Source organism: Macaca thibetana, chromosome 4, assembly GCF_024542745.1.
Source record: "Macaca thibetana thibetana isolate TM-01 chromosome 4, ASM2454274v1, whole genome shotgun sequence".
NCBI lineage: Eukaryota > Metazoa > Chordata > Mammalia > Primates > Cercopithecidae > Macaca > Macaca thibetana.
The window spans coordinates 44,831,798-44,857,497 of NC_065581.1; the positions used below are offsets into that span (position 1 = coordinate 44,831,798).

The following is a 25,700-nucleotide window of genomic DNA, read 5'->3' on the forward strand; positions in this document are numbered from 1 at the left end:
TGGTACATGGCAGGTGCTTGGTAGTCATAGGTTTTCCTCCTCTAGCCACAGGCTTCTCCTGATCCACGGCCAGGATCACTCTGGGGGTCTGGAAGGCCCAGTCAGGCACAAAGCCTTGTATATTTGCACAGGACAGTACTATGGCTTGAACGTGTCCCCCCAGGGTTCATGTGTGGGAAACTTAATCCCTAATGCAACAGTGCTGGGAGGTGGGGGCTAATGGGAGGTGCTTAGGTCATGAGGGCTCCACCTCATGAAAGGGTTAATGTTGTTACTGTGGGAGTGAGTCCCTTATTGTGGGAGCGGGCTTGTTATAAAAGCAAGTTCAGCTCCCTCTTGCTTTCTCTTGCTTTTGCCCTGTCTTGCCTTTCTTCCTTTTGCCATGGGATGATGCAGTAAGAAGGCCCTCACCAGATGCCAGTGCCATACTCTTGGACTTCCCAGCCTCCAGAACCATGAGCTAATAAATCATTCTTCTTTATAGATTACCCAGTCTCTGGAATCCGTTATAGCAGCACAAACTGACTAAGACAGACAGTGACTCCATCTATGATTTAAGGGACCAGTGAGAAGAGCCAGTTTTCTCAGGCTGCCTGAAGCACAGAGGTAAATAAGTGGCAGTTCCAGCCAGCACAGACTTCCCTGGATCTTCCCAAGGACGCTAGCATCAGGAAAGAGAAGCTGTGACAATGTGACACCCACATACCCCCCAGCCCACCCCTTCTAGATACCCCACACCTGCCATCTCTTCCCTGCCCCCCTGAGTGGCTCTGCCATCCACCCTGCTGTGCAGAGGAAGTACTGCTCTAGGTGAGCCCTGGGTCACCATCATCCAGTGTCAGCCTCTGACCAGGGCCATAAGTAGAGACCCACGGCCTGGCGGCAGCTGCCTGAGTAAGTAGCAAACCCTAGTTATGGCCCCTTAGTGTTCCCCTTGAGGACTTCCTGCCTGGGCATAAGAGAAAATATTGGAGAAAATTGCAGGCCCCACATAATTGGCTTCGGCAAAAAGCATAGACCTCCCTGGAGAGCTTCCCATGACCCAGGGAATTCAAGCAGGGGCAGAAAGGTCACCCATTGGAGGTGATTCTGGAGGGGACCCTATGCTAAGGATAACAAAAGTAACACGTTATCCCCTACCATGCATTGAGTCATCGCCATGTGGCCTCTTAATAGGAACCATCTTATTGAACACTCTCAACAAGTCTGTGAGGCCGCTACTTAGGGGTCTTCTTTTCACATGTGAGGACTCAAGCTCAGAGAGCCCAAGTTTCAGGCCCTAAGTCCCACAGTTCCCGTCTGGTTTTCCTGCTCCATCTTTGCCTCCTCAGTCTACTCCTAGCACAGTAGAATGAGCCTGGTGGGACATGGTCTGCCCTCCTTCCAAGCTCTATAGTGGCTGCTGAGGGAACTGAGAAGCACAGCCACCTTCCCCAGATGCCTTTTATACTCCGGGTAAAAGCCCAAGGCCTCTCACAGGCCCCCACACCTTTGCCCAATCTGGTTTCCCAAGCCCTGATCTTGTCTTTTGCCACCCTCTCCTCACTTAGCCCCACTCCGGCTCCAAGGCTGCCTCTCTGCTGTCTGTAAAACATCCCGCACTCTTTCTCCACATCCTCTCCAGCACCTATTGTTTCCTGACTTTTTAGTGATCGCCACTCTAACTGGCGTGAGATGGTATCTCATTGTGGTGTGGAGAAACAGGAACACCTTTACAGTGTTGGTGAGAGTGTAAACTAGTTCAACCATTGTGGAAGACAGTGTGGCAATTCCTCAAGGATCTAGAACTAGAAATACCATTTGACCCAGCCATCCCATTACTGGGTATATACCCAAAGGATTATAAATCATGCTACTATAGACACATGCACACATATGTTTATTGCGGCACTATTCACAATAGCAAAGATGTGGAACCAATTCAAATGTCTATCCATGATAGACTGGATTAAGAAAATGTGGCACATATACACCATGAAATACTATATAGCCATAAAAAAGGATGAGTTGGCTGGGCGTGGTGGCTCATGCCTGTAATCCCAGCACTTTGGGAGGCCGAAATGGGCAGATCACGAGGTCAGGAGATCGAGACCATCCTGGCTAACACAGTGAAACTCCATCCGTACTAAAAATACAAAAAAATTAGCCGGGCGTAATGGCGGTCACCCGTAGTCCCAGCTACTCAGGAGGCTGAGGCAGGAGAATGGCATGAACCTGGGAGGCAGAGCTTGCAGTGAGCCAAGATCGCGCCACTGCACTCCAGCCTGGGCAACAGAGCAAGACTCCATCTCAAAAAAAAAAAAAAAAAAGAGGATGAGTTCACGTCCTTTGTAGGGACATGGATGAAGCTGGAAACCATCATTCTGAGCAAACTATCACAAGGACAGAAAACCAAACGCCGCATGTTCTCATAGGTGGGAATTGAACAATAAGAACACTTGGACACAGGAAGGGGAACATCATACACAGGGGCCTGTCGTGGGCTGCGGGGAGGGGGGAGGGATAGCATTAGGAGAAATACCTAATGTAAATGACAAGTTAATGGGTGCAGCACACCAACATGGCACATGTATACATATGTAACAAACCTGTACGTTGTGCACATGCACCCTAGAACTTAAAGTATATATATATAAAAAAAAATCCCACACTTGCTCCTGCCTCCAGGCCCTTGCGTTGGCTGCTGTCTGCCTGGAAGGCTCTTCCCCAGATGGCTGGGTGACTCTGGCCTTACTTGCTTCAGGTCTCTGGCCCAGTGTCACCTCCTGAGCCACTCAGCTGGTTCTTCACTCTCTGTTCTCTTCACTCTGTGTAGCATTTGTGTGTGTGTGTGTGTGCGCGCACGTGCACGTGCACACGTGCTTATATTACTTCATTAAAATGTAAGTCCCACCAGGGCAGCTACTTTGCCTCTTGTGCATTGCTAGATCAGGTCCCAGATCAGTGTGACAGGTTGCTCAATAAATATGCGCTGAATGATTGAGCAGTGCCAAGACTTGAGCTCCAAAGCGCCAATCAGCAGGCATCCTGGGGCTGGGGGAGGGTGACTGGCAAGGCCCTGCAGAGCCCTGGGATCTGCGGCTCTGTGCACACTTGCTTTTTCTCACAGCCTGAGGGAACTGAGAAGCACAGCCACCTTCAGGAGAGTTTGGCCCCAGGCACCTCCCTCATGTGCCCCAGTTCAGCTCAGCCAGGCCATGAGAAGGCCGCCTCGGGCTCTCTGTGCAGCCTCTTTCTTTGGGGGGCTTCATCCTTGGCTGGCTCACTCTCACTTCCCTCTTATTGACTTTGAAGCCTGGGGGAAGCAACTTCCTTTTTCTCTTGGCCTGAGTTTCAAGTCCAAAGGAACTTGGCAGATTCTGGCTGTTTCCCCAAACAGCCTACTGGATCCTCTGAACACTTGTTCACTCAGATCATACTTAATGAGCATCTACTATGTGCCAGGCACACAGAGAACAGGAAGAGGGATGCAATTTCCAGCTCTCCATGTCACCACCAGTCCAACCTGGCCCGAGAGGCCTTACAACAGACAACTAAAGCCAGAGGCACTTGGAGTCTGAGGCAGGGCCTCTGCCTCCCTTCCCCTCGCTCATCCTCCTTCTGAGAATGTGGGATTGGGAAAGGGAGAAATTTCCTCTCTTCCCTAAATTGCCTCTTGCGGAAGAGAGACAATTTCTGGGGCCAACAGAGTCGAGAGCCAGCCTCGGGGTGGCGGGAGCGTGAGTTGGGCGTTTGGTTTGAAGGAGACCTGCCAGGCCGCATCTCTTTCCTCAAACCCAGTTCTGAGAAAGCCTCCCTGCCCTGCCTGCCCCAGATGCTGACCTCCCTTCTTCCCTGCCATGCCTGGTGCCTGCCCAGGGCCCCTCCTCTGGAAATGCCTGGGGGCTGTGGCAGGGGTCTGTTTTTCCCCATCCAACCCATGTCTCCCCAGGGTTGCGATGGACCACCTGTACTTGTGCTCTCAGAACCACACGCTGTCACCTGCCCCCATCTTATGTATATATAGGCTTCCTCGTTCCAAGAACCCAGAGACATTAGACAGTTGTCCAGGTTTCTCCACGTCTTTGTTGGCCACTGGCAGCGCATCCTGGAAGGAGAAGAGAAATGAAGGCTTTTACCAGGCCAGCAAATCAGCGCTCACGAGTGTCCTGAGGAGGACTCTGAGGGAGGGGCAGCTACCAGGAACAGGTAAACACACAAAGTCACAAGTCTGGTGGGGTCTGCACAGCAGGAGGTGTCATCTGAGCCTGGTCATATCTCAAAAAGGCATCAATAGTTGACCATGAACTTCCTCTCTGGCCCAAATCCTAGAAGGGCCCCTGAGTGGGTGGCAGCAGGTGGGACACGCAGGTCTCATTTCCCTTGGATTCTGTGCATCCTCCTTGACAGCCCTTGGGACTCCTGCCCCCACTCGCTTCACTCCTTATTGCAGAACCGAAGGGGCCCAGAACAGAGGTCTCACTTTGGAGGGTCTGAGCTGGCCATGTAGCAGGTGAGTCTTGAGGGGGCCTCCTGGGACCCCTTGCTCCTCTGGACTCTCCTGTGAGGGGATAAGATCCAAGTTCCACGTGGCAGCCTTGCCCAAGAATTTTCAGAGCCCCAGCCCCATCTGGTGGGCCTTCAGCATATGCACTTTGAGCTGCTATTGTATTTTCCTTGGATGTTGGGGCTCCCCCACACCAAGATGACCTCAAGGGCAGGACCTAGTGAGACTGACCTGTGTCCCCCAGTCCCAGGAGAGGGAGGCACACTCAGCAGCCAGGGCCTGGGTTCAAATCCTACCTCTACCACTGTCTAACTGTGTGACCTCAGTCATGTGACTTTGCCCCTCTGTGCCCCGATTTCCTTCTCTGTAAAATGGGCAGAATTGTAGGCCCATTTCATAGAACTGTGGTGAATTGAACTGGGAGGATTCATGTAAAGCACTTATAACCGTGCCAGGCACCTAATACGTGCTCAATAAATATCACCTGTTGTATTCCTGTCACCCGCCTCAGCATTCCTTCCTGAGCTAGGAAGGATTCTGGGATTGGGGATTGGGATTGGGGATTGGGGCTTGGGGCCAGCTGGGCTTTCTCCTGAAGATGGCCTGATCCTTTAGGAGACACGGGAGGAGAAGGGGGCCCTCGAGTTGCCTCCAGGCCCCTGGGGGTTGTGGCCAGTCTGGAAAGCCCCAACTCACCACACTGTTTGGATTGGGTTTCTATTCCCAACACCGGTGAGAGACCTGCTATTTATGGGCCCCCCATCCCACCCCCTGGGCGGCCAGACAGTGTGTGGGCTGGGGACCACATGGCTGGCAGCCTGCTACCCCCACCCCATGTGGGTGCTGTGACCCGGGCACGTTTCACACGTTGGTTATCCCGCCGGTTCAGCAGTGGCTTTCCCAGCTCTGCCTGGCCTCCCCAGGGAGGAGCAGAGATGGGGGGACAGGAGGGGTTGCCTGCCTCTTCATCTTGCACTCTGGCTTCTAACAGAGTGTCTTCATGGATGGTTGGGTTCCTGGGGGCAGCAGGGGTGACACAGGCCACCCCTTTCCATTTTCACTCTTACGATGACACATTTGTCATGTGGCGTCTCGTGTGGTTAAAACCGTGGAGCCAGACTGCCTGGGTTCGAGTTCCACTCCAGTTGCTCATTACGTGTGACCTTGAGCAGGTACCCAAACCTCTTTGTGCCTCAGTTTCCTCAACTTAAGACAGAGCTAGTACTAGTACCTCCCTCATAGGGTCATCATGAGGTTAAAAGAATAGATACAGGTGAGCGCTTAGCCCCAAGCTGAGCCATAGAAAACACACGGACTCTGCAGGACAGTCTTCTCCCTGCAGGCTCTGATGCAAGGTGGCAACTGTGGCATTCTTTACACGGTTCCTGTTCTCTGACCAGGCAGGACTGCTGTCCCCACTGTGCAGGTGGAGAAACTGAGCCCTAATGGGAGTAAGTGGCCTCTCTGAGGTTGCACAGCTGGTAATGGTAGAACCCAGGCCCTCTGATCATTAGCTGCTTGAGTCCTCTCCCACCCCCCTCACCAAATAGGTAAGGGACACCCCTGGCCATCCCAGCAATGGAGGTGAGGACCTCACAGGTATTTGTCCAGCTGGAGCCAGGCTGAACCCAGACCCTGGGCCTGCCTGCCCTCTGGCCAGCACTTCCAGTCAACCCATTCGGGACAGAGGCTATTTTTAGTGTGTGGTGTTTGCCCTGTGGCAGGGGATATTTGTGGAGGGTAAGGCCATTGGTGTCCCTTGGCTTCCAACTGGAAACTTCTCTCGGACATGCCACAGATTGGCTGAGAGCATGAGGCTTTGGAGAGGCTTTTTTCTTCCTTACAAGATGTGGCCATTTCTCCTTCCCATCTGCCCTCTTGCCAAGCCCACAGCTTCTGTTCCTGGCTCCTCGCCACCAAGATGGTGACAGCCTTCCCAGGTCTGGTGGGATGAGCAAATTGGGCAAAGTGTGGTTTCCTGGCCCTGGCCCGGCATCTTCCCTCTGCTAATAAACCTGTGGCTAACCATCCGTGGCCTTGTGCTCCGTGGTTAGAGCACCATGCCAATGAGGCCAAGGTCAGGATCCGCCCCAGCCGGGGCGGATCAGAGGTGCGCTCTGTCCCATGGCCTCAGCCTGCAGATGTGGGCTGTGCAGCCTGGGCTGGGGGTGGTGGTGGTCAGGCCTGGGGAAGGCTGTGAGCCTGTGGAGCGTGGACCCCCTCCCCTGAGGGGGTTCTCTCCCTGGTCCATCAGCCTGATGCTTGGTCCTTCCCTACGTGAAGGCTGGCTTCCCCCGTGTGTGGGTGGGAAACCACTGGAGACAAGAAAGTGCCAGACAGGCAGGCACAGGGGCACTCAGTCAGACTTCTACACCGCCAGGAGAAGCCTCTGGAGGGGCAACAGAGTGTGATGGTGAAGAGGACAGCCTGTGGGGTTCAAATCCCTGACAGGATACTCAGTAGCAGTGTAGTTTCAAAACTACTCTGTACCAGTGTCCCTATCTGTAAAATGGAGATGATTCAAGGGCCCCTTGTGAAGTTGAAGTAAGCTAAGCCTGGGAGCACGTGGAAGAGGAGTTGCTAGACAATGGTAAGCTCTTGTTATCACTGTAGTATCTCCAACTCCTGACCTCAAGAGATCTGCCCGCTTCCGCCTCCCACAGTGCTGGGATTACAGGCATCAGCCACCGTGCCCGGCCCCGTTGCAGTATCTCAATCCCAACACCAGTTGCATGGACCCTGTGTCCCTTGTACCGATTTCTAGCTTTACATGGTCCCCTCCCACTGTTCCCACTCCTTATAGACATCTTCCCTCATACTAAGTCAAACCTTCACTGGCCCCAAGGCTCTTGTGCAGTTGAAGCCTGGGTCACATGGAGGGTCCCCACCTTGCCCTACAGAGAGGCCAGGTGCTGGGGGTGGCCAGGCTGCAGGCGGGTCCTTGCCCCTACTCCTGCCAGAAAGATGCCCAGTGTTCTTGGCACAGGCGGGCACAGGGCAGGTGCCCTGCTCTGCTCCTGTGGCTTTTGCCCAGGAGGGCGCGGCTGCTGAGCTTAGGTCTAAAAATAAGGTATCTGGGAGGAACGGCTTTAATTTGCACTTTACCTATTGGTGTTTACTTTGCTATTTCCAATACGGTAATTTCATTCTGCAGGGTGCCTGGCTGGGGGGCACCTGAGGCGTGCGGTTACCTGACCGCACTGGGAGTGACTCTTGTGTCCCTGTGCTGCTCTGACAGAGAAGCCCCAGGGACAGATGGTCTTTGAAGTTCACAGGTGTGGGCATGGCATCCAGGGGCAGGGATGGGCATCGAGACCCCACCATGCCCAGACTCACCATCCTCCCTTCTTCATTCAAACCCTCGCCCTGATGGCAGAGCAAGGATCTCCTTCTGCCGCATGTCCCTGCCTGCTGCTTGTCCCCACGTCTCTCTCTGCCCGTGGCCAGAGGGCTCCGTCTCTGCTGAGATGCCTCCCTCTCACCGCCAGCGATGAAGAAACTCTAGGTCTCTTTGTTGGCCATACAGCTACTTACACTACAGCGGTGATGGCTTCCACCCTCCCACCACCAGTTGCTTGCTATGTTTTAGTTTTACATTTTGTCTTTGAGATGTGGGCTCACAAAAGCAGGGCTATGTCTGTCTGTCTTTCAGACTGGGAGTCCCTGAAAGCGGGGCTGTGTTCCCCTCTCAGACTGGGGTTCCCTCAGGACAGGCTGCATCTCCCACCTCAGATTAGGGGCTCCCCGAAGGAGAGAATATGCTTCTCTCTCAAATTAGGGATCTGTAAGGTATGGCACTATGTGCCCTTTGGCCTCAGGCCTAGCTAAGGGCAGGGCCTCAAAATCTCTAGTTTTTTGTGTCTCTGCTGCCATCACCCCGTCTCTGCTTCCTGCCATGCCCTGCCCCACATCCCAGGATGGCTTTACACCCTGGTCAGGGCTATGTCTATTAAAGCCACCAAGAGTGCATTTTGTCCTGCTCCTCCCTGGCAAGCAGAAGTGGCTGACAGGACCACATTAGGACTTGGTGTGCCATAAGCATTTTTTGTCGTCATGGACCCCTTTTTCCATTAAAAAAGTAAAAAATTACATTTTACAGTTGTGTTGGGATAAAGGTAAATATATTCACATTACATATGAAAACATTTCTTTTGACTTAGAAGATCATTTCTTCCCTCTGATTTTAAAACAACTCAGAATATTTTGTGGGCTCCTGGGAGTATCATGGGCTGGGGCTGAGCCTGGTGGAGAAGCCGCCCTGATGGCTAGGGCCCAGGCTGGGCCTGACTGGAGGAGTCTGCATTGAGCCTTAGCGTTGCTGGCGGAGATGCCTCCCGCATCCTTTAGCTTTGCTGTTTTTGTTTGTTTGTTTGTTTTGTTTTGTTTTTTGAGACGGAGTCTAGCTCTGTCGCCCAGGCTGGATGCAGCGGCATGATCTTGGGAGGCTCGCTGCAACCTCTGCCCTTTGGGTTCAAGCGATTCTCCTGCCTCAGCCTCCTGAGTAGCTGGGATTACAGGTGCCCACCACCATGCCCAGCTAATTTTTGTGTTTTTAGTAGAGACGGGGTTTCATCATGTTGGCCAGGCTGGTCTTGAACTCCTGACCTCAGGCGATCCACCCGCCTCAGCCTCCCAAAGTGCTGGGATTACCATCCTTTAGCTTTTATAAGCCTCATACTGTCCCCGTGAGTTGGGCAGGGCCAGAATTCTCATCCCATGCCAGCCACTGGCATTACCACTGCTATGGCTATGGCCATGGCTGGGATGGGGACGTCCTCAGCTGCTCCTTTGCCCATACTAGGTGCTGTGTTAGGCACATGGTCACCTTAATCTTATCGAATCCTCACACCAGCCTCTGGGGCAGGCACTGTGCTTATTTCCCATTTCACAGATAAGGAAAACGAGGCTCAGAGGGAAGAAGTGATGGGCTAAAGGCCACCTAGCCAGTCGGCGAGAGGGTGGGAACAGAGGACACAGGGCCCCTGGCTTCAGGAAGTCTAGGTCTTTCCACCCTAGAGACAGTGAAGGGCCAGGCAAGAGGTAGGTGGGGGTCGGTGGAAGAAATTGGTTGTGACGTCTCAGGACACAGTAGCAGTAAGGTGCCTTAGAGAGCTTGCATGGAAGGAACCGGTCTTCCTGCCCTGCCCTCAACCCCCTGGTTTCCAGCCCAGAAGGTTTTCAGGGCTAAGCGAGTGGAAGGGCACAGACTTCACTCCTCGGTGGAGAGGGACACAGGCGTTCCTGACCAAGCTGCCATGGATCCTTCCCTCCTCCAGGTCTGCTAACTCCAGGCACTCCCCGTCCAGCCACCTTGTCTGGAGGTCGCCTGGCAGTGTAATCTGGGTTGGGAGGCGTGGGGCCTCAGAGCGGGAGGAAAGAACCTCAAGGTGGTGGGGGGAGCTAGCAATGAGAGAGTGGGCTATGAGGAGTCTGGGTCCCACCCCCGGGACTCTGTCAGTGGCAGGGTAGGGGTACCCAGAGCCATGGCGGGAACTGCCCCCTGCCCACCCCCGACAAGAGGCCCGGCTTCCCTGTGTGCACCCAGCTCAGGAAGCCTTCCTTTCTAGTCTCTACATCTGTTCCCTTTTTTTCTATCTCATTCTTCCCTCTTCATTTCTGGCCTGTCTTTTAAGAACTCCATCCCTTTGATGCCTCATCCATCTCCTCTTCACCGTCTTGTCTTTGCCTGTTCCCTTCTCTGCTTCTCTCTGCTCCTCTCATGGCTGGGTTTTTCTCCTGCGTCTCCTCTGTGCGCCTGTGAGCGTCCCCTGTCTGTTCATCCTCTCTCCCTCTGTCCACCTGTTTCTCTTTCTTCGAGCGTTTCTCCATCTCATGCGCTGCCTCTGTCATTTTCTCTCTTTCTTCGTCTTTCTCCGTCTCTCATTATTCTGAGACATAGCAGTGCCTGACCCAGCGGAGACATGTTTCACAGACAAATTATCCAACAAAAGCGAGGAAGAACGTGCTTCAGGTGAGCGTGAGCACGGGCCCTGCTGTGTGCTGTGTGCACATCGTGGGGGGAGTTGGGGGGCGGTAGTAGGAGGCTGGTCAGGTGCACCCGGGTGCCCAGGGCCGGGCGGGAGGGGCTCACAGGAAAGGGCTTTTGTGCAGGCCAGGCTCTGGGTGGCTTTCAAGCAGCACATCTTTCTTCCAAAGCCAAACCTTTGATCCCCAGAGACATCAAAAGAGCCATCTGCATTTGTGTTTCCTTCAGGTAGAGGAGCAGGGGAGGGGTGAGGATGGAAACGGGGAGGGTAGCAGGCATGGCGGAGGGGGTGCTGAGAGGGGCTGTGCCTGGCCTCTTAAGCCTGTATTTCAGGGAAAAGCCCATGTCTGGAACCCACTGCTGCACCTTCTTGGCTGGGGGACTCCTCTGCCGACTAACTGACTAACTGGGCTATCTTCAATATCAAATGAGAGGATGTGTTCTAATGAGAAAGCCCTGTAGAGAGACTTGGAGGGTTTGGTGTGGGTCAGGAGCAGCTCGTGCCCTCTCTAAGTGACCCCATGGGGCTTACTTTAAAAAGCCTTCTGGGCTAGGCGTGGTGGCTTACGGCTGTAATCCCAACACTTTGGGAGGCTGAGGCGGGCAGATCACGAGGTTCAGAGTTCAAGACCAGCCTGGCCAACATAGTGAAACCCTGTCTCTACTAAAAATACAAAAAAATTAGCCGGGCGTGGTGGCAGGCGCCTGTAATTTTAGCTACTCAGGAGGCTGAGGCAGGAGAATCACTTGAACCTGGGAGGCGGAGGTTGCAGTGAGCCAAGATAGTGCCATTGCACTCCAGCCTGGGCAACAATTGTGAAACTCCGTCTCAAAAAAGAAAAGAAAAAAAAAAGCCTCATTTCCTTGTGGTGATTCACCCCTCCAGGAAGCTTCCTCCTAGAGTAGTCAGGGTTCTCTCCCACTACTGAATCTTTTCGGCTCCTATGGGTTCAGTTCTCCCGCCTTGTCGGAATGGGGTGCTGGTCATTTCCATGTCCCCAGCAGATCAGAAGGTGGCTAAGGGAAGGGTCACATCTTTGTTTTCTGGCCCCAGGGCCTGGCCCAGGTGGGGTGAACCAGATGTCCTTGAGCATAATAGTACTCTCCTGTAGTCATGAGGAGCCTCTGATTTCAAACCATTTTAGCAGACACCACAGCATTTGTTCCACGCCCTGCCCGGTGAGGAAGGCAGGGCATAGCTTCACATCCCCATTTTATAGTCAAAGGAACTTCAGTTTCTAAGAGGTCAAGTAACTTGTCCAAGGTCAGTTAGCAAGTGAGACTGGTAAGAAGCCCAGGAGTCTGTCTGTCATTTTCATTTTACAGATGGGGAAGTTGAGGCAGAGCATAATGGCAACAGAGGTTATTAGAGACAAGGTCCAGATTAAAGCCTAAGATTCTAGACTCTTTCTTCCAAACCACAGTGGCTGGACTACCGTCCCAGCCTCCACGTGGTAGACGCATATCTGGGGGACAGCTTGCTCTCAGAGAAGGTTCAGACGGGCTACGCTGGGATGGGTGTGGGGGCTCCCAGTCAATTTGCTGAGTTAGAGCTCATGCTATAGGAATTCCAGATGTACCTTCATGGCCCTGCCCAGGGGACAGGCCATTGGTCCTGCTCACAAGTGACGTGAGGCAGAGAGAGGGGCTGGAAGAGGACATTGCTATCTATTTCTCTCCCTGATTTTCATACCCGGCTGAGTGCATGGCTCTGCCTTTGGCTTCCAGGAATGGGGAGCAGCAAAAGGCAAGGACAACAGGCTGGTTCCATGGGAGCTCCCCATAGGCCACCCAGGCCCAGCTTCACCTTTGTTTTAGACAACAAAGTGTCTCATGTGGTCTCAAGACTGACAGCAAGGTGCAGACCTCTGTTCAGGCAACTCAGCTTCCAAGACTCTGAGTTCTGAGTCAGAATCCTCCAGAGTCCTTGATCTGGAGCTTCCATCCAACTCAGCCCCAAGACTTCCAGGATTAGTGTCCCTGCCTGAGTTCTGTGTTTTGTCTATCAAATATACCACGTTTATTAAGCACTGATCTATTTCTCCATTTTATTAATGAGGGATGACTGTTCCTGAGATAATCAGTGTTTCCAGTGTTATTGCACTGAGAAAATGCCAGCTAAGGCCAGAGGTTTGACATTTGAGTTAGAGGCTGCAACTGAACCAGAGAAAAGGTAGGGTTTCCAGGTAAATATTTGAAATACGGGAAAGAGGTCAGGGGCTGTCCTTACTATCATCACAGACCTCCGAGGGTTTGGGCCCCCACACGGAGGACACAGAGGAGTCGTGGGACTCTTCTGTGGCACACGTGGGCTCCAGACACACACATTCACATACATGTCCCAGAAGAACCAGAATGCTGGGCCCAGGGGGAAGTGGCTTGTTTGCCAATCCAGTCTCATAGGCTTAGCTTCTCCCTAGGTTCCAGGAATTGTGATTTCTCACCTGAGATTAACTTTTTGCCCTCCTATATGGGTCGTGAGCTGGGGAGGAGACAGGGGCTTCCAACTGAGTCAGGAGATGAGGCCTGTGAACTGAAATAACTGTTGGAGCTGTGGCTCCAAGACCAGGAGGCGCCTGGGTCCAGGGGGCGGGGGCAGAAAGCAGCAAAGTTAGTGCTGTGCCCTCCACCCCAGCTATTTTTACCCAAGAACACTGGATTGCAAGAGGTCTGGCTAAGGCCATCCATGACATCCATATATGCTATGGGCAGGTGTATACACTATGTCCAGGAGGGGAACAGAATTGGGCCACAGGGAAGGCACATAAAATTGGGATAGTCTCTGGAGTAGTGAGTACATTCAGGTTCTTTCTTGTCAGGACAACTCTTTATGCTCTGTAGGAGTGTCAGGGAGCACCAGGCTTCTAGCAGGCAATGGGCTTCAAGTCTTACGTATTTTGCCTTAAACTACACTTATAGGATTTATTTTTGCCTGCAGAGTTACCTCCCTAATGTGCATGCTTTAAGGTTGTACCCCAACAGATGGAGGGGGCTCAAATGCATGGCTGGAACTGAGGGAAGCCTGCCTGAGAGGCAGTGTCAGCCACAGATAATCTTTGAGGTGGATCACGTACTTGGGTAGCAGAATTCACAGCTTCTGGCAGGTTCCCGGGAGGATGGTGGGACTGATATGGTAAAGGTGAGAAAAGCTGGCCTCCATCCTGGGATGGAGGATATAGCTCATTGATTCAAAAAGTCATCGGAGCTGGTCTTGTCCAGCTCCTTCACTTTACAGAAGTAGAAATTGCAGCTCAGGGTGGAAAGTGACCTGCCCCAAACCCCACAGCTGACAAACGATAGGGCCAAGAGTTGAAAGCACATCTCCAGCCCAGTGCTCCCCATCCTGCCCCCTGCTGATGTCCTAAAGCTACCGCCTGGATCTTCTTCCCTCCTGTGAGTGACAGGAAGGAGAGGGGTCAGGCCAGGACAGAGTGGGGCTGGAAGGACGAGTGTGGGTGAGGAGGAGCCTACTTTGGCCACCTACTTCTTAATGTGTTTCTTCTGCCAGAGTCTCAGTTTCCTTATCTATAAAATGGAACGCTTTCCCCCATGAGCTCCAAGGCTCCAAGATGTACCAGACCAGAACATTCCTTCCTGGCCACCGAGGCCTTTGAGATGGGATAGAGCCAGAGTCAAATAGCGGAAAGCTGTGGCTCCAAGACCAGGAGGCGCCTGGGTCCAGGGGGCGGGGGCAGAAAGCAGCAAAGTTAGTGCTGTGCCCTCCACCCCAGCTATTTTTACCCAAGAACACTGGATTGCAAGAGGTCTGGCTAAAAATACCAGCAGCCCGAGCCTGAGCATCCTCTCCCTAGAGAGGGTGAGTTGGGGCTGTCAAGGAGGGGGTTGTGGGGACAGGGAGTCTGAAGAGCATTTATCCTTCTCCTTTCTGGGACTGGGGTGCCTGGGAAGGGGATCCCCTTCCTCTAGAGAGCCTGGTAGGGAAGACCGCTCAAGAAGAAGCTTATTTTAGTCATTTTCAGCAATCCTAGCCAGCCCCCGGCCCCCGCCAACACACACTGTTTTTTTTTTTTTTTTTTCCCCAAACGTAATCTAAATCTGTCACAATTTTGTGTTCTGTTCTTTTAAACTTATTTTATAAACATTTTTATGTTGCTATGTGGTCTTCATGTTTGTCATTCTTAATGGCTGCATAGTATTCCATCCAAGACTTTTCTATTCCCTGATTGTTGGGCTTTTGATGATTTCCAGTTTGTCATTATTATAAATAAGGCTGTCATGGACATCTTTGTGCATGTGGCTTTTCCCTTCTTATTAATTATTTCTGTAAGATAAGTGCCCAGGTCGGCGGGTGAGGCTGTTTTTATGCTGTTTAATGTGGTTTGCCAAGTTGCTCTCCAAAAGTAAATGAAGGAGGGTTTAATGTGAGGATACATCCACACCGGGAGCCAAGTACACTCAGACTTCAGGGAAATCAGAGCTGAGAGCCAACCAGAGCTCAAACAGCTGCCTCCAGCTCCCATGGGCCTGCTTTGTTTCAGCTTCTCTGCTTTCTCTGCTCCATCTATCTTTCTCTATCTTTATTTATTTGTGACCTAGCAGAGCTATCAGTTCGGAGCATATAACTACTCACATTTTCTGAGGGTTTGCTGTGTCCTAGGCACCATGCCAATTGCTCACATTGATTATCCTAATTTTCACAACTAGCCTCTGGGGTAGGAATTATAACTATCCCCATTTTACTGATGAAGAAACTGAAACACGGAAAAACTAAGTCACTTGCTTAAAGATGCACAGTCAGTAACTGGTGGGAACAAGTCCCATGTGACTGACCTGTCTCTCTTTAAACATGTGCTCACGACCCACACCAGTCTCCCCGGGAATACAGAGGTGCCACATCCACCCCCAACAGGCCAGCCCATCATTTCTGGATCTCTGAGTTCAAATTTTGAAGAGGGAGAATCTGATTGGCTCAGCCCCGCCTATGTCTTGGAACACTAGAAGTCCAGGCCCAATCAGCTGTGATGGGGGGGAGGTCGGGCAAAAAACCCCAGAGGAGGATGCCGGGCCAAGAGGGCCGGTGGAGAAACTGTTTTGACGTGCCAGCATTGGACTTTGCCGGAAAATAGTAAAAAGTAATGTAACTGGTATAAATCTAACTTCTTTGCATTTCATTGTGTCTCAGTCTTCTGGCTAAGATCGAGTGCAGCTTATTTGCATTTGTCTTTTCTTTGATTATTTGTGAGGCTGAACAAGTTTCTGTGTTCGTTTCTTCATGTGTGCATTGTCTGCCTCTTTTCCTATCTTGGTCACGCTGTATATCTCACAGATATTAATGCCAGACAGAACAACAGTGTGCCGAGAGGGGTTGCAGGCGGAGTGAGGATGATGTCTCACTAAATGGCTTTTTCTTTGTCCCTAAGGCCTAGCAGGCTTTGACAGGCTTCCTAATCAGTGTTTCCAAGAGCCTGCTTCTCCCTCACAACCTGGCGTGTTGCTTGGACTAGACAATCGTTAGCAGGGACTTCTCCAGCCAGAAAATCTCTGAGTTTGCCCTCTCCTGCCTGGCCCCTTCTGAATGAATGAATCAACCTAGAGGAGTTTTCAGGGACCCTGATTTGCTGCTCATATTGTGGGACTCATTCTTGAGCTGTATCCCATGTCTTTGTTGGTCTGAGGCTTTTTTGTTGTCCCAATTCTGGGCTGACTGTGTGCACACCTTTGCTCCCAAGTCCCCAGAAACAAAACTTACATGCCTACATCTCTCTTTGTGAAAACGCGTCATCCCCTTACTTGTAGAAGGCTAAAGATCCTCTCCCATCTTCTATCCCTAGACCCCATAGGTAACAAAGTGCCCATTACTTTAGCACTGAAGTTTGGAGCCTTCCATGAAGGAATGTAAAGCCCAGGAGGTGACATCTACAAAGTCTTATGCAGGAGAGACAGGTGTTTAGAACAGCCAGAACTGAGGCAGGAGAAGCTCCTATGGGCAGGGATGGCAGGCAACTACGAGGTCAGCCTTCATTCAGCAGCCAGATGGCTTTGCACTGAGCTACCCGCTCAGGGGCCAGCTGTGGGGGCTGGGGAGAGAGGGGTAGTGAGCGGTGCTCTCTGAAGCCAGGGATTCAGGTTTACTCGTGGGATCCCATCCATGACCTTGGCCTCTGAAATCCACAGCTCCATCACAGCCCCTGGGAGCCAGCAAATGCTAGTGTTTTGGATCATGGTGGTCAGTTCATGGACTCTTCTTTGGAACTGTGGGTGGCTTCTGAGGGGACCCTTCTCTGCCAGGCCCTAGAGATACTCAGGAGCTGCCCATGGGAGATGCCAAGGAGGCTGATAGAAGAGATAGGAAACGGTGCTCCTCTCTGCGGGCTCCCTAGGAAGGAAGCTGGCTCCCTAGCTCCTGATTGTGCAAAGCACAGGCCGACTATCACTCATCAGGGCCCCATCTTCTCATATCACGAGCCACAGTTTCACACTGCTTTAAAAATCTCTACTGCTGATGTGAGAAATATGGTCCCTCCTAACTCTCAAGATTAGCAGACAAAATATCCCGGGGTTGGACATTTGTTTCCTGTGGCTGAGACCATCATTTGTTACTTTGTATCTTTTCTTCTCCTCTTCTATTAATATATTAATGAAAGTTTTAGTTGGGCACAAAGCTCTCCACTAAGGACTATATTTTCCTGCTTTCCTTGCATTTAGATCTAGCTTGTGACTAGATCCTGGTCAATGGGATGGCAAGGAGGAAGCATTCCCTTTCATCCTTTCCTCTTCCCTCTGGCTGGAATGCAAATGTGATGCCAGGAGCTGTAGCAGTCATTTTGGACCACATGATGAAAACCACACATTGAGGAAGGCAGGGCAACAAGAGTGAAGGAACCTGGATCCTCGACACCATTAAGTCACCATATCATCCCTGGACAACCTACTTGAATCTTTATGTGTGAGAGAGAGTGACTTCTATCCTGTTTAAGCTTCTGTATTTTAGGGTTGATTTGTCCCAGCATCTTGAATCTACATACCCATCACTGTATGTCTCTCAATGGAATGGCCACACCTGGACCTATATGGATATGTCTGGTTACTGGTGGGGGGGCTGGGGACAACCCCTATTTTGGTAGACTTTGGTGGTTCCCAATAGATCATCTCTCCCAATATTCACACCCTTGTGTACCTCCCTCCCTTAGTAACTCTGGACTTGGCCACGTGACTTGCTTGGGCCAATGGGACATGAGCAAGCATGATGCCAGCAGGGATTTGGTAAGCACTTGCACAGCGGGGCTTTACCACATGGAATACTGACTCTTGGGATGTTCCTTCTCTAAACTCAAGTGTCAGTCTTGAGAATCCCAACCTAGGCACACGGAGAGGCCATGTGGAGGAGAACTGAGGCCCTGCCTTCAGCTCCAGCCAATAGCCAGCACGTGAATGAAGCCAGTTTAGAAGAGGATCTTCCCATCTGAGGCCTTGGGAAACAGAGACAAGCTGTTCTTGTCACACCCTGTCCAAACTACAGGATTATGATCAAATCAATAATTGTTGTGCGCTAGATAACTGGAACACATGTGGATGGTTCAGGGCCCTTTGCACTGTCTGAAAAACTCAAGTCCATTGTGCCTTTTTCACACCAAAATAGTAAACATGTCTTACTTGTGCCTTGAAACTAGAACACATGGGTAATTACTGATGCTCTGGAAATACTTATGGATTGGCCACCTTTCCCTCCAAAACATGTTCTTCCTCTCTCAGCCCTTGTCAGGTGCTGGTAGCTTGGCTTATTGCTCTGACTTTCAGCTCCAGGAATGGCTGTGGATTCTGTAGGCCACACCTGCTCTCTTATAATAAGGCTGCTGAGGTCCTGTGTCCCTTAGAGAAGGGCTGAAGGCAGTGTTTGGAGGCAAGATCTGACTGTGTCAATGAGGGATCCCCAGTGCCCACATGAATAAGTGTGCAATACATGTTGGGGGAATGAATGAATGAATGAATGATTGAATGGTGAGTGAAAAGTAACTCATCTGGTTTACAGCAGGAGATCAAGGTGAGAGGGGAGCAGGGGCTCTCCAGGGAGGGTAAGGCCAGTAGATAGTCCTAGGTTTAATGAAAGATGGCTTTGTAAATCTTTTTAACTCCTTTAAAATATAGTAGTGAGCATTTACTGAGTTCTTACTCTGTGCCACTCACTGTGCAAAATACTTCATGTAAATTATTGCATTAATCATCTCAACAACCCTGGCACGTAGGTATTATAACTTTCATCCCATTTTATGGATGAAGAAATAGAGGCCCAGAAAGGTTAGGTAACTTGCCTGAATGAGGATGGTAAGATTGGAACCCAGACAGTCTGGCGCCAGTACCCAAGGGCATAGCAACCACACGATGGCAAATAGCAGGGCTCCCATTTTCCACCCTTGGAGAAAGCCAAGGTCTGGCACGTTCTAGGGCACAATTTCCAACCTTGAGTCTACCAAGCGCTCCTGGGGACCAGAGAAAGCCCAGATTAGAAGAGAAAAGGGCGAAGGGGGCGAGTCTTGGGTCTGTGTCCCAGGAGCAGGAACATTAGCCTCAGAGCTCAGAGATGGTGCTGCCCACCCCGCCTGGGCACCCTCACTGGCCACTCCCACTCACTCCTCAGAAATGAGCCTGGCCCGTTCACACGTGTCCCTAATGCCAGGTTCCAAGAAAGCCACCTAAATACCTGGTATTTGAGATGTAAAGAGACCGGCTCCCTGTACTTAGCACTGCACTAGCTTTTCCAATTATAGCGCCCTATTTTCCAAAGTCTAAAATGGACATATGTTATAACTGTCTTGGGCCCCAAGGTTTCAGAAACACCCTTAAGGCTCCTGAAATACAATCATGTATTTTAGACTAATTCCTAAAGGGCTGAGAGGGGTTATCTTTAACATCTGCCAGCACCGACACAGATCTGGTCTTTGTTTGCAAATGAGCCTGGAGCCTGGGCACACCACAACCTCTGATGGAACCAGTTCTGTGCTGGGCTGAGCAGGGAGGCCTGAAGAAGGGAGATCCCAGGCTGGAGTGGGTGTTGGGGGATACACAGCCCCGTCCTCGGAGAGCCCCAGTCTGAGGGGGGACACACAGCCCTGCCCTGGGGGAGCTCCGATGTTGAGGAAGGAAGCAGGCCACACATAGAAACCCAGGAGACCCTGGGGCAGGTGGGGAAGGGGTAACTCCCGCTGGCTCTGCCGTCACAGGGTGGGTAGGTGGGAAGGAGGCAGGTAGGAAGGCTGCCTGCATGTTCCAGTGCCTGGAGGCAGGTGGTGTAGGTAGATGGGGGCAATGGAGCTGAACTTTAAACGCTCTCTGGAGCTGATGTTGCTTCGGGCCTGCCAGCCAGGGCATTTTCTGTCCAAACCCAACTGTCATTATTAAACATTTATTATGCAAGGGAGATGTGCTTTTCTGGTCTCAGTGTTTGGCCAGCAAACTTGGTGAGGAAATGGACTAGAACTAATCCTGTAGCTAAACAGCGAGGGCTTCAGAAAAGGAAACGCCTCACTTGCCTAATAGCTCCCAGGGAGGGGCGAGATACGGAGTATCAGCCCTCAGACTGCCCTGTTCCTCAGGTGGGGAGGCAGTGGCTTGGTGGCCGGGCCTCCCGAAACTTTTGTGAACAAACAGGGGGCAGAGCTGACCATGGAGCTCATAGATCAAGGGCAATAATTAGGAGTTTAAGGATGTTCCGGGCAGGGGACAGACTCCTGGCCAAGCATCAGGAGAGCTGGGTTCCAGCCAGCTCAGACCTTAATTGGCTGGCCATTACTCCAGAAAGTGGTAAGAACGTCCCTTCTGCCCAGAGGCCAGGGCGTGCAAGAGGAGCTGAGAGGAAGGGGAGACCGTCTGAGGGAGGAGACACAGCCCTGCCCTGAGGGACCCCCAGTCTGAGAGAGGAATAGATGAAACCGTTTTGGCAAAAATTTTAGTAAGGGAAATCTGATGTAACCGACTCCATCTTGTTTCTACCAGGTTTTCTACCAGCTTTAGCCCATTCTTGTGTGGAGGCCATAATAGTCCTTTCCTTGAACTGATCCCCTCCCTACCTGTTCAAAAATTGAAAACACATTTGTAAAGGCTAACGAAAGGTCAAGTAGTTAGAATTATGGTAGGGGCTTGAACCATCACTTAGCTTGTTTTTCCATAAGTTGTTGACTGCCCCAGAGTCACATAACTAGAGGTTTCAAGATTTATAACATCGCTATTGTGAAACCTAAAGAATAAAGAAACTGAAAGGTAATTCCATAGAGCTGTTTAGCTCCTGTGTATGCCCAAGGCCAGGCAGGGAGTCCCAGTCCCTATCAGCCAGAAGCCACGGGGTCTTTGTTATAGTTTTCAGATGCAGCATTTTGACAGACTGAGAAAAGTCACCTGGTCCTGAGACTTCCTTCCAGGAACTGATTGAGCTGTGCAAAGACAGTTTAGATACCCCCGTGATTTCATACCCAGCCAATGAATTTTTTCAGTTTCCCAGCCCCCTGCCCACCAAAGTACCCTTAAAAACCCTACCCTCTGAATCTCAGGGAAGTGGATTTGAGAAATTTCTTCCATCCTGCTTGGCTGGCTATGGGATCGTCTGATTCTTCTTTGCTGCAGCACCTGCTGTTCTCAGTGCATTGGTATTTTCAGGGCAGTGGGCAAGAAGAACCTATTCGGCTGTAACATAGACACAGCTTATGGATTCAGGAGACCGGGCTACCAAACAGGCCAGAACTGTGGGAAATAGGGTCCACCCTTTCCACATACCTCATTATTTACCCAGGGAAGGCCAAGGGCCCCTGGCTAGCATCTGGAGGGAGACCTTCTGGGCCTGGACAGATACCAGAATGGGATGAGTGTTCTGCAGCACCTGGAGCCCCTTGCCAGCCCCTCACTCCACGTGAGTCTTGCAGGTCAGACCCAGACTGGGTGCCCTAGGATCAGAGAAGTGTGACCTATGGTACTAGCCAGGCTATTCTTTCCTGGGGTGGGGAAGCAGCCTGGTCTGATCCTATCAACAGAGAAGGAGTAGGAAAGGGGCCTGTTCGAGTCTGGATAAGTCCCCCTCCCAAACTGGCAGCTTTGGTTTTAAGACAGTTCACTGAAAGTACGCTCGATGAGGGCAGGAATTCTGGTCCGCTTTGTACACTGCTTCATTTCCAGAGCCTAAGATCGTGCGTGGCCAGGTGTTCAGTAAAAAAAATTGCTGAATTAATTAGAGTCCTTTTCAACCCCAATTCAGAACTCGCTTCCTACTAAAAAATCTCCTTGATAAAGCTTTTCTACTTCAGTGACTACTCAAAAGCAGTGCATATAACATTCATTTGCAAATATAATCAGTTGAATCCCAACAGCTGTCTCTTTCGAAGGGAAAAAAATGACAAATTTAGATTATTATTATTGTGTAGCACGCCCTATACTAGCTTCTTCACAGACATTATATGACTTAATTCTTGAAAGAAGGCCCTGTTTCACAAACAAGGAAATGAATGTGTCAGGTGCGGTGGCTCACACCTGTAATCCTAGCACTTTGGGAGGCCGAGGCAGGGGGATGGTTTGAGCACAGAAGTTTGAGACCAGTATGGGCAACATAGTGAGACCTTGTCTCTACAAAAAATAAAAATAAAAAAATTAGCTGGGCACAGTGCCGCATGCCTGTAGACCCAGCCACTTGGGAGGCTGAGGTGGGAGAATCACTTGAACCCAGGAGGTCAAGGCTGCACTGAGCTCTGATAGTGCCACTGCATTCCAGCCTGGATGACAGAGCAAGATCCTGTCTCAAAAGAGAAAGAAAAAAAGAAACTAAGGCTCTAAGGAGGGAAAATTACATAGTGCCCCTGAAGTTGTACGTCTAGGAAATTGCAGAGCTGGGATTTGAACTCACTTCTGACTCAATCCCTCCCCTGACTCTTTTCCTGAATTTCATGGAATTATTTTTTAACTAGTTTTGTGATTCAAAAGGTAATCCTACAAAGAGTTCTTTAGCTCCTGTGTGCCCAAGACCAGACAGCATGCACAGGAAGCCCAAGTCCCTATCAGTCAGGAGCCACCAGGCCAAAGGACAGCAGAGCACTGGGCTTGATTGAAGCACTCACGGCAGTGGTCCCAGTCAGCCCAGGGCTGCAGTTTCCTGGCAATGCTGGCCGTGCCAGCCCTTGACTTAGTGACATCTGCCATCCAGACCAACAGTGGATTATCCTACAAACAGGTGCACCTCAGGCTTGTCAGTTCTACCTGGAAAGTTACCTCTCAGCATTCTGAGTGTATGGCCATGCACAATTTCCCAAAGCTGGGAAGTGCCTGGAAGGCATCTCATCTGGCCCATCACATCTCTTGTGCAGAATCCCTGACAGAGTATCCTCTAGTGTCACTTACAGACTTTGGAGATGGCCAGAAGGACAGCTCCTTCTGTCTTGTTCTTCTACAGATTCTTCCTCCACCCCAGCTGAAAGGATTCATCTTGCAGCATGGCCCACCTTGGAACCCTTTGTGTTTGCTGAAACTTTCTTTGTGATTATTCTTATATCACTGCATAGCATGTAAATGTATCACAGACTCCCCCATTATTATTATCTCCTAGTATGCACCAGGCACTGACCATAAATTATTTCTAATCATCATTAAAACTCTACCATGGTTATCCTCCCTCTAAGGATAGGAAAACTAAGCCTTGGAGGTTGAAGAGGTCATGGATCTTGTCCAAGGTCACTAAATTCATAAATGTCAGTAAAAATTTGAATCTAGATAGAGCTGTCAGCTCCAAAGAAGTTTGCTCAGCCAGTTTTTCCCCAAATTAGCTGTTTATTCAAATTTTCTGAGAAGCTTTTTAAAAATACGTCTTCTTTACAACAAAGCCAGAGAAAGAATAAGGCAGCTCTCTGCGCAACAATATGGTGTTTGTCTATGCCTAGAACATCTCCAGGAAGAAGGTGAGTCACTGGCCACCTCTGGCCCCAGGGGTGGTCTACGGGAGGGGACACAGGAGTGGGAGGGAGATTTGCTTTTTACTATATTCTCCAGTACTTATTTGGTTCCTTCCTTCCTTCCTTCCTTCCTTCCTTCCTTCCTTCCTTCCTTCCTTCTTTCCTTCCTCCCTCCCTCCCTTCCTCCCTCCTTCCGTCCCTCCCTCCCTCCCTCTCTCTCTTTCCTCTCTTTCTTTCTTTCTTTCTTTCTTTCTTTCTTTCTTTCTTTCTTTCTTTCTTTCTTTTTCTTTCTTTCTTTCTTTCTTTCTTTCTTTCTTTCTTTCTTTCTTTCTTTCTTTCTTTCTTTCTTTTTCTTTCTCTTTCTTTTTCTTTCTTCTTCTTCTCCTTCCTTCCCATCTTCCTTCCTTCTTTCTCTTCGTTCCTTCCTTCTCTCTCTTTCTTTCTCTCTTTTCATCTTTTCAAAATTATATGAAAATAATTTCAAAATCAAACAAGAATATAGCTCCAGGACTCCACTGCCAGATCTCCTTATAAATCAGAGTTGCCAGAGTTGGGTTTTGGGACCCAATAGACATTCTAGGTGGGCACTGGTGCCCTCTGTCCCCTGCCGCTAGTGGCCAGGACCCAGTCTCATCTCACCTGTCATTTCCCCTCTGCCCCTATCCCCTGGCTCGTCCAGAGCTCTGTGCTGCCAGCTCTGAGAGGGAGTGAAGGCTGCCTTAGGTGGCTATGGGGCCCTCTCTTCAATGTTTCTCCAGGAACTCTTCCCAGCCAGATTTCTTGAGCCCCACACCTGCCAATGAGCCAGCACTATGCAAGGACTCAGACTCTGTGTCCTGTGGACCTGCTACAGCTTACAGGCCCACCCCATGCTCAGGCCTTGCCACCACGTGCCTGGACCTGCCACTCCTCAGCCCCCGCCCTCAAGCCCCAGAACCCTCAGCCCCCGAGGTCAGCCAGGTCTATGTGATTATTGTTCTCTCATATCAACGGTGACCTCCTAACCACACTGTTCTGCTCCTTGGCTTTTTTTACATCATAATATGTCTCCACAGCATTTCTCTGTGTTTCTAGTGTCTATCAGGGAGTCAGTAGAGTGATGGTGTGCATGAGAAATTCTGGAGCCAGACTCCCTGGGTTAAAAGCCCAGCTTGCCACACTTAGCTGCCTGACCTAGGGCAATTTTTTAATCTCTGTGGTGTGAGGATGGAAGGAGTTGAGACATGTGAAGCTCTTTGAGTAATGCCTGGCACTTAGGATGTACACAATGAATGTTCATGATGATCATGACTGTCATTAGAATCTCAGTGGGAAGACTAACAAGGGGTCACAATCAATGTTTTAGGTTCTGGAGTTAGACAAGTTGGCTTCCAATCATTACTATGCATCTTTCTTTTTTTTTTTTTTTTTTTTTTTTTTCCCCCTTTGAGACTGAGTCTCACTTTGTTGCACAGGCTGGAGTGCAGTGGTGCTATCTCGGCTCACTGCAACCTCCACCTCCTGGGTTCAAGCAATTCTCCTGCCTCAGCCTCCTGAGCAGCTGGGATTACAGGTGTGTGCCACCCTGCCTGGCTAATTTTTGTATTTTCAGTAGAGTTGGGGTTTCACCATGTTGGCCAGGCTGGTCTTGAACTCCTGACCTCAGGTGATCTGCCCGCCTCGGCCTCCCAAAGTGCTGGGATTACAGGTGTGAGCCACTGCGCCCGGCCCCTACTCTGCATCTTTCTAGCTCTAATCTTTCTAACCTCTCAAAGCCTCAGTTTCCTCATCTATAAGATGGGGGTGACTCTTACCCCACAGGATGGTCGAGGATGGTGTCTGGTGCAAAACAGATGCTCAATAAATCTTCATAGAATGGATCACAGCATGGGGGTGGGGCAGAAGGAAGACTGGCGGGCAGCGTGTGAGCCACACTTTCTTGCCTCAGGCTGCTGGTGAGGATCTACTGGCGCATCACGCAGTGTGTGTAGGGGGGACGGGGCGGGGAGTGGGCAGGCCCTCCTTCTTCACACTGCCAGAGGGATCGTGGCCTGAGGAAGACCCTAGACTGCCTAGGTATTCATTATGAAGGAGCGGCCAGCCTGCCAGCCAGGCCAGGCCTGTGCCCATGAATACTGTCAGCATGCCCCCTCCCTGCCGAGAAGTGGGACCATAGGAAGGAAGCCAATCGCAATCAGAAGGCACGCCAGGAGAGAACATCACCTTAAAGGCTAGAAAGTCTCCTTGGCCAGATGGTGGCAAGGGTTCTCGCTGCAGGTGGATTTGAGAATGTCTGGACTCAGCCTGAGTGATAGAGGGCAGGCGGAAGAACAGCATGCGTGGTGTGTCTGCAGGCCTCGGTTCCAGC

At 50.9% G+C, this 25,700-nt stretch overlaps 1 protein-coding gene and 1 long non-coding RNA gene across 24 annotated transcripts in view; one reads left to right on the top strand and one right to left on the bottom strand.

Moving 5' to 3' along the window:
- MRPS18A (mitochondrial ribosomal protein S18A) overlaps nucleotides 1-25,700 on the bottom strand; it is a 564,209-nt gene that overhangs the window by 218,268 nt on the left and 320,241 nt on the right. Inside the window, exon 1 of one of the 23 annotated variants that reach the window (XM_050787029.1) lies at nucleotides 12,251-12,254. The exons of 21 other annotated variants lie outside the window; for them this stretch is intronic. The gene's annotated coding sequence lies outside the window, so the exon portion shown is untranslated. Of the gene's footprint in view, nucleotides 1-4,404; nucleotides 4,409-12,250; nucleotides 12,255-25,700 lie in introns of those variants that run through there. One more of the 23 variants, XM_050787019.1, reaches the window with a different exon arrangement.
- Nucleotides 10,022-25,700, top strand: part of LOC126952439 (uncharacterized) — a 46,723-nt gene continuing 31,044 nt past the window's right edge. The window contains exon 1 of the long non-coding RNA XR_007724881.1: nucleotides 10,022-10,457. This is a non-coding gene — a long non-coding RNA (uncharacterized LOC126952439). The remainder of the gene's footprint in view (nucleotides 10,458-25,700) is intronic.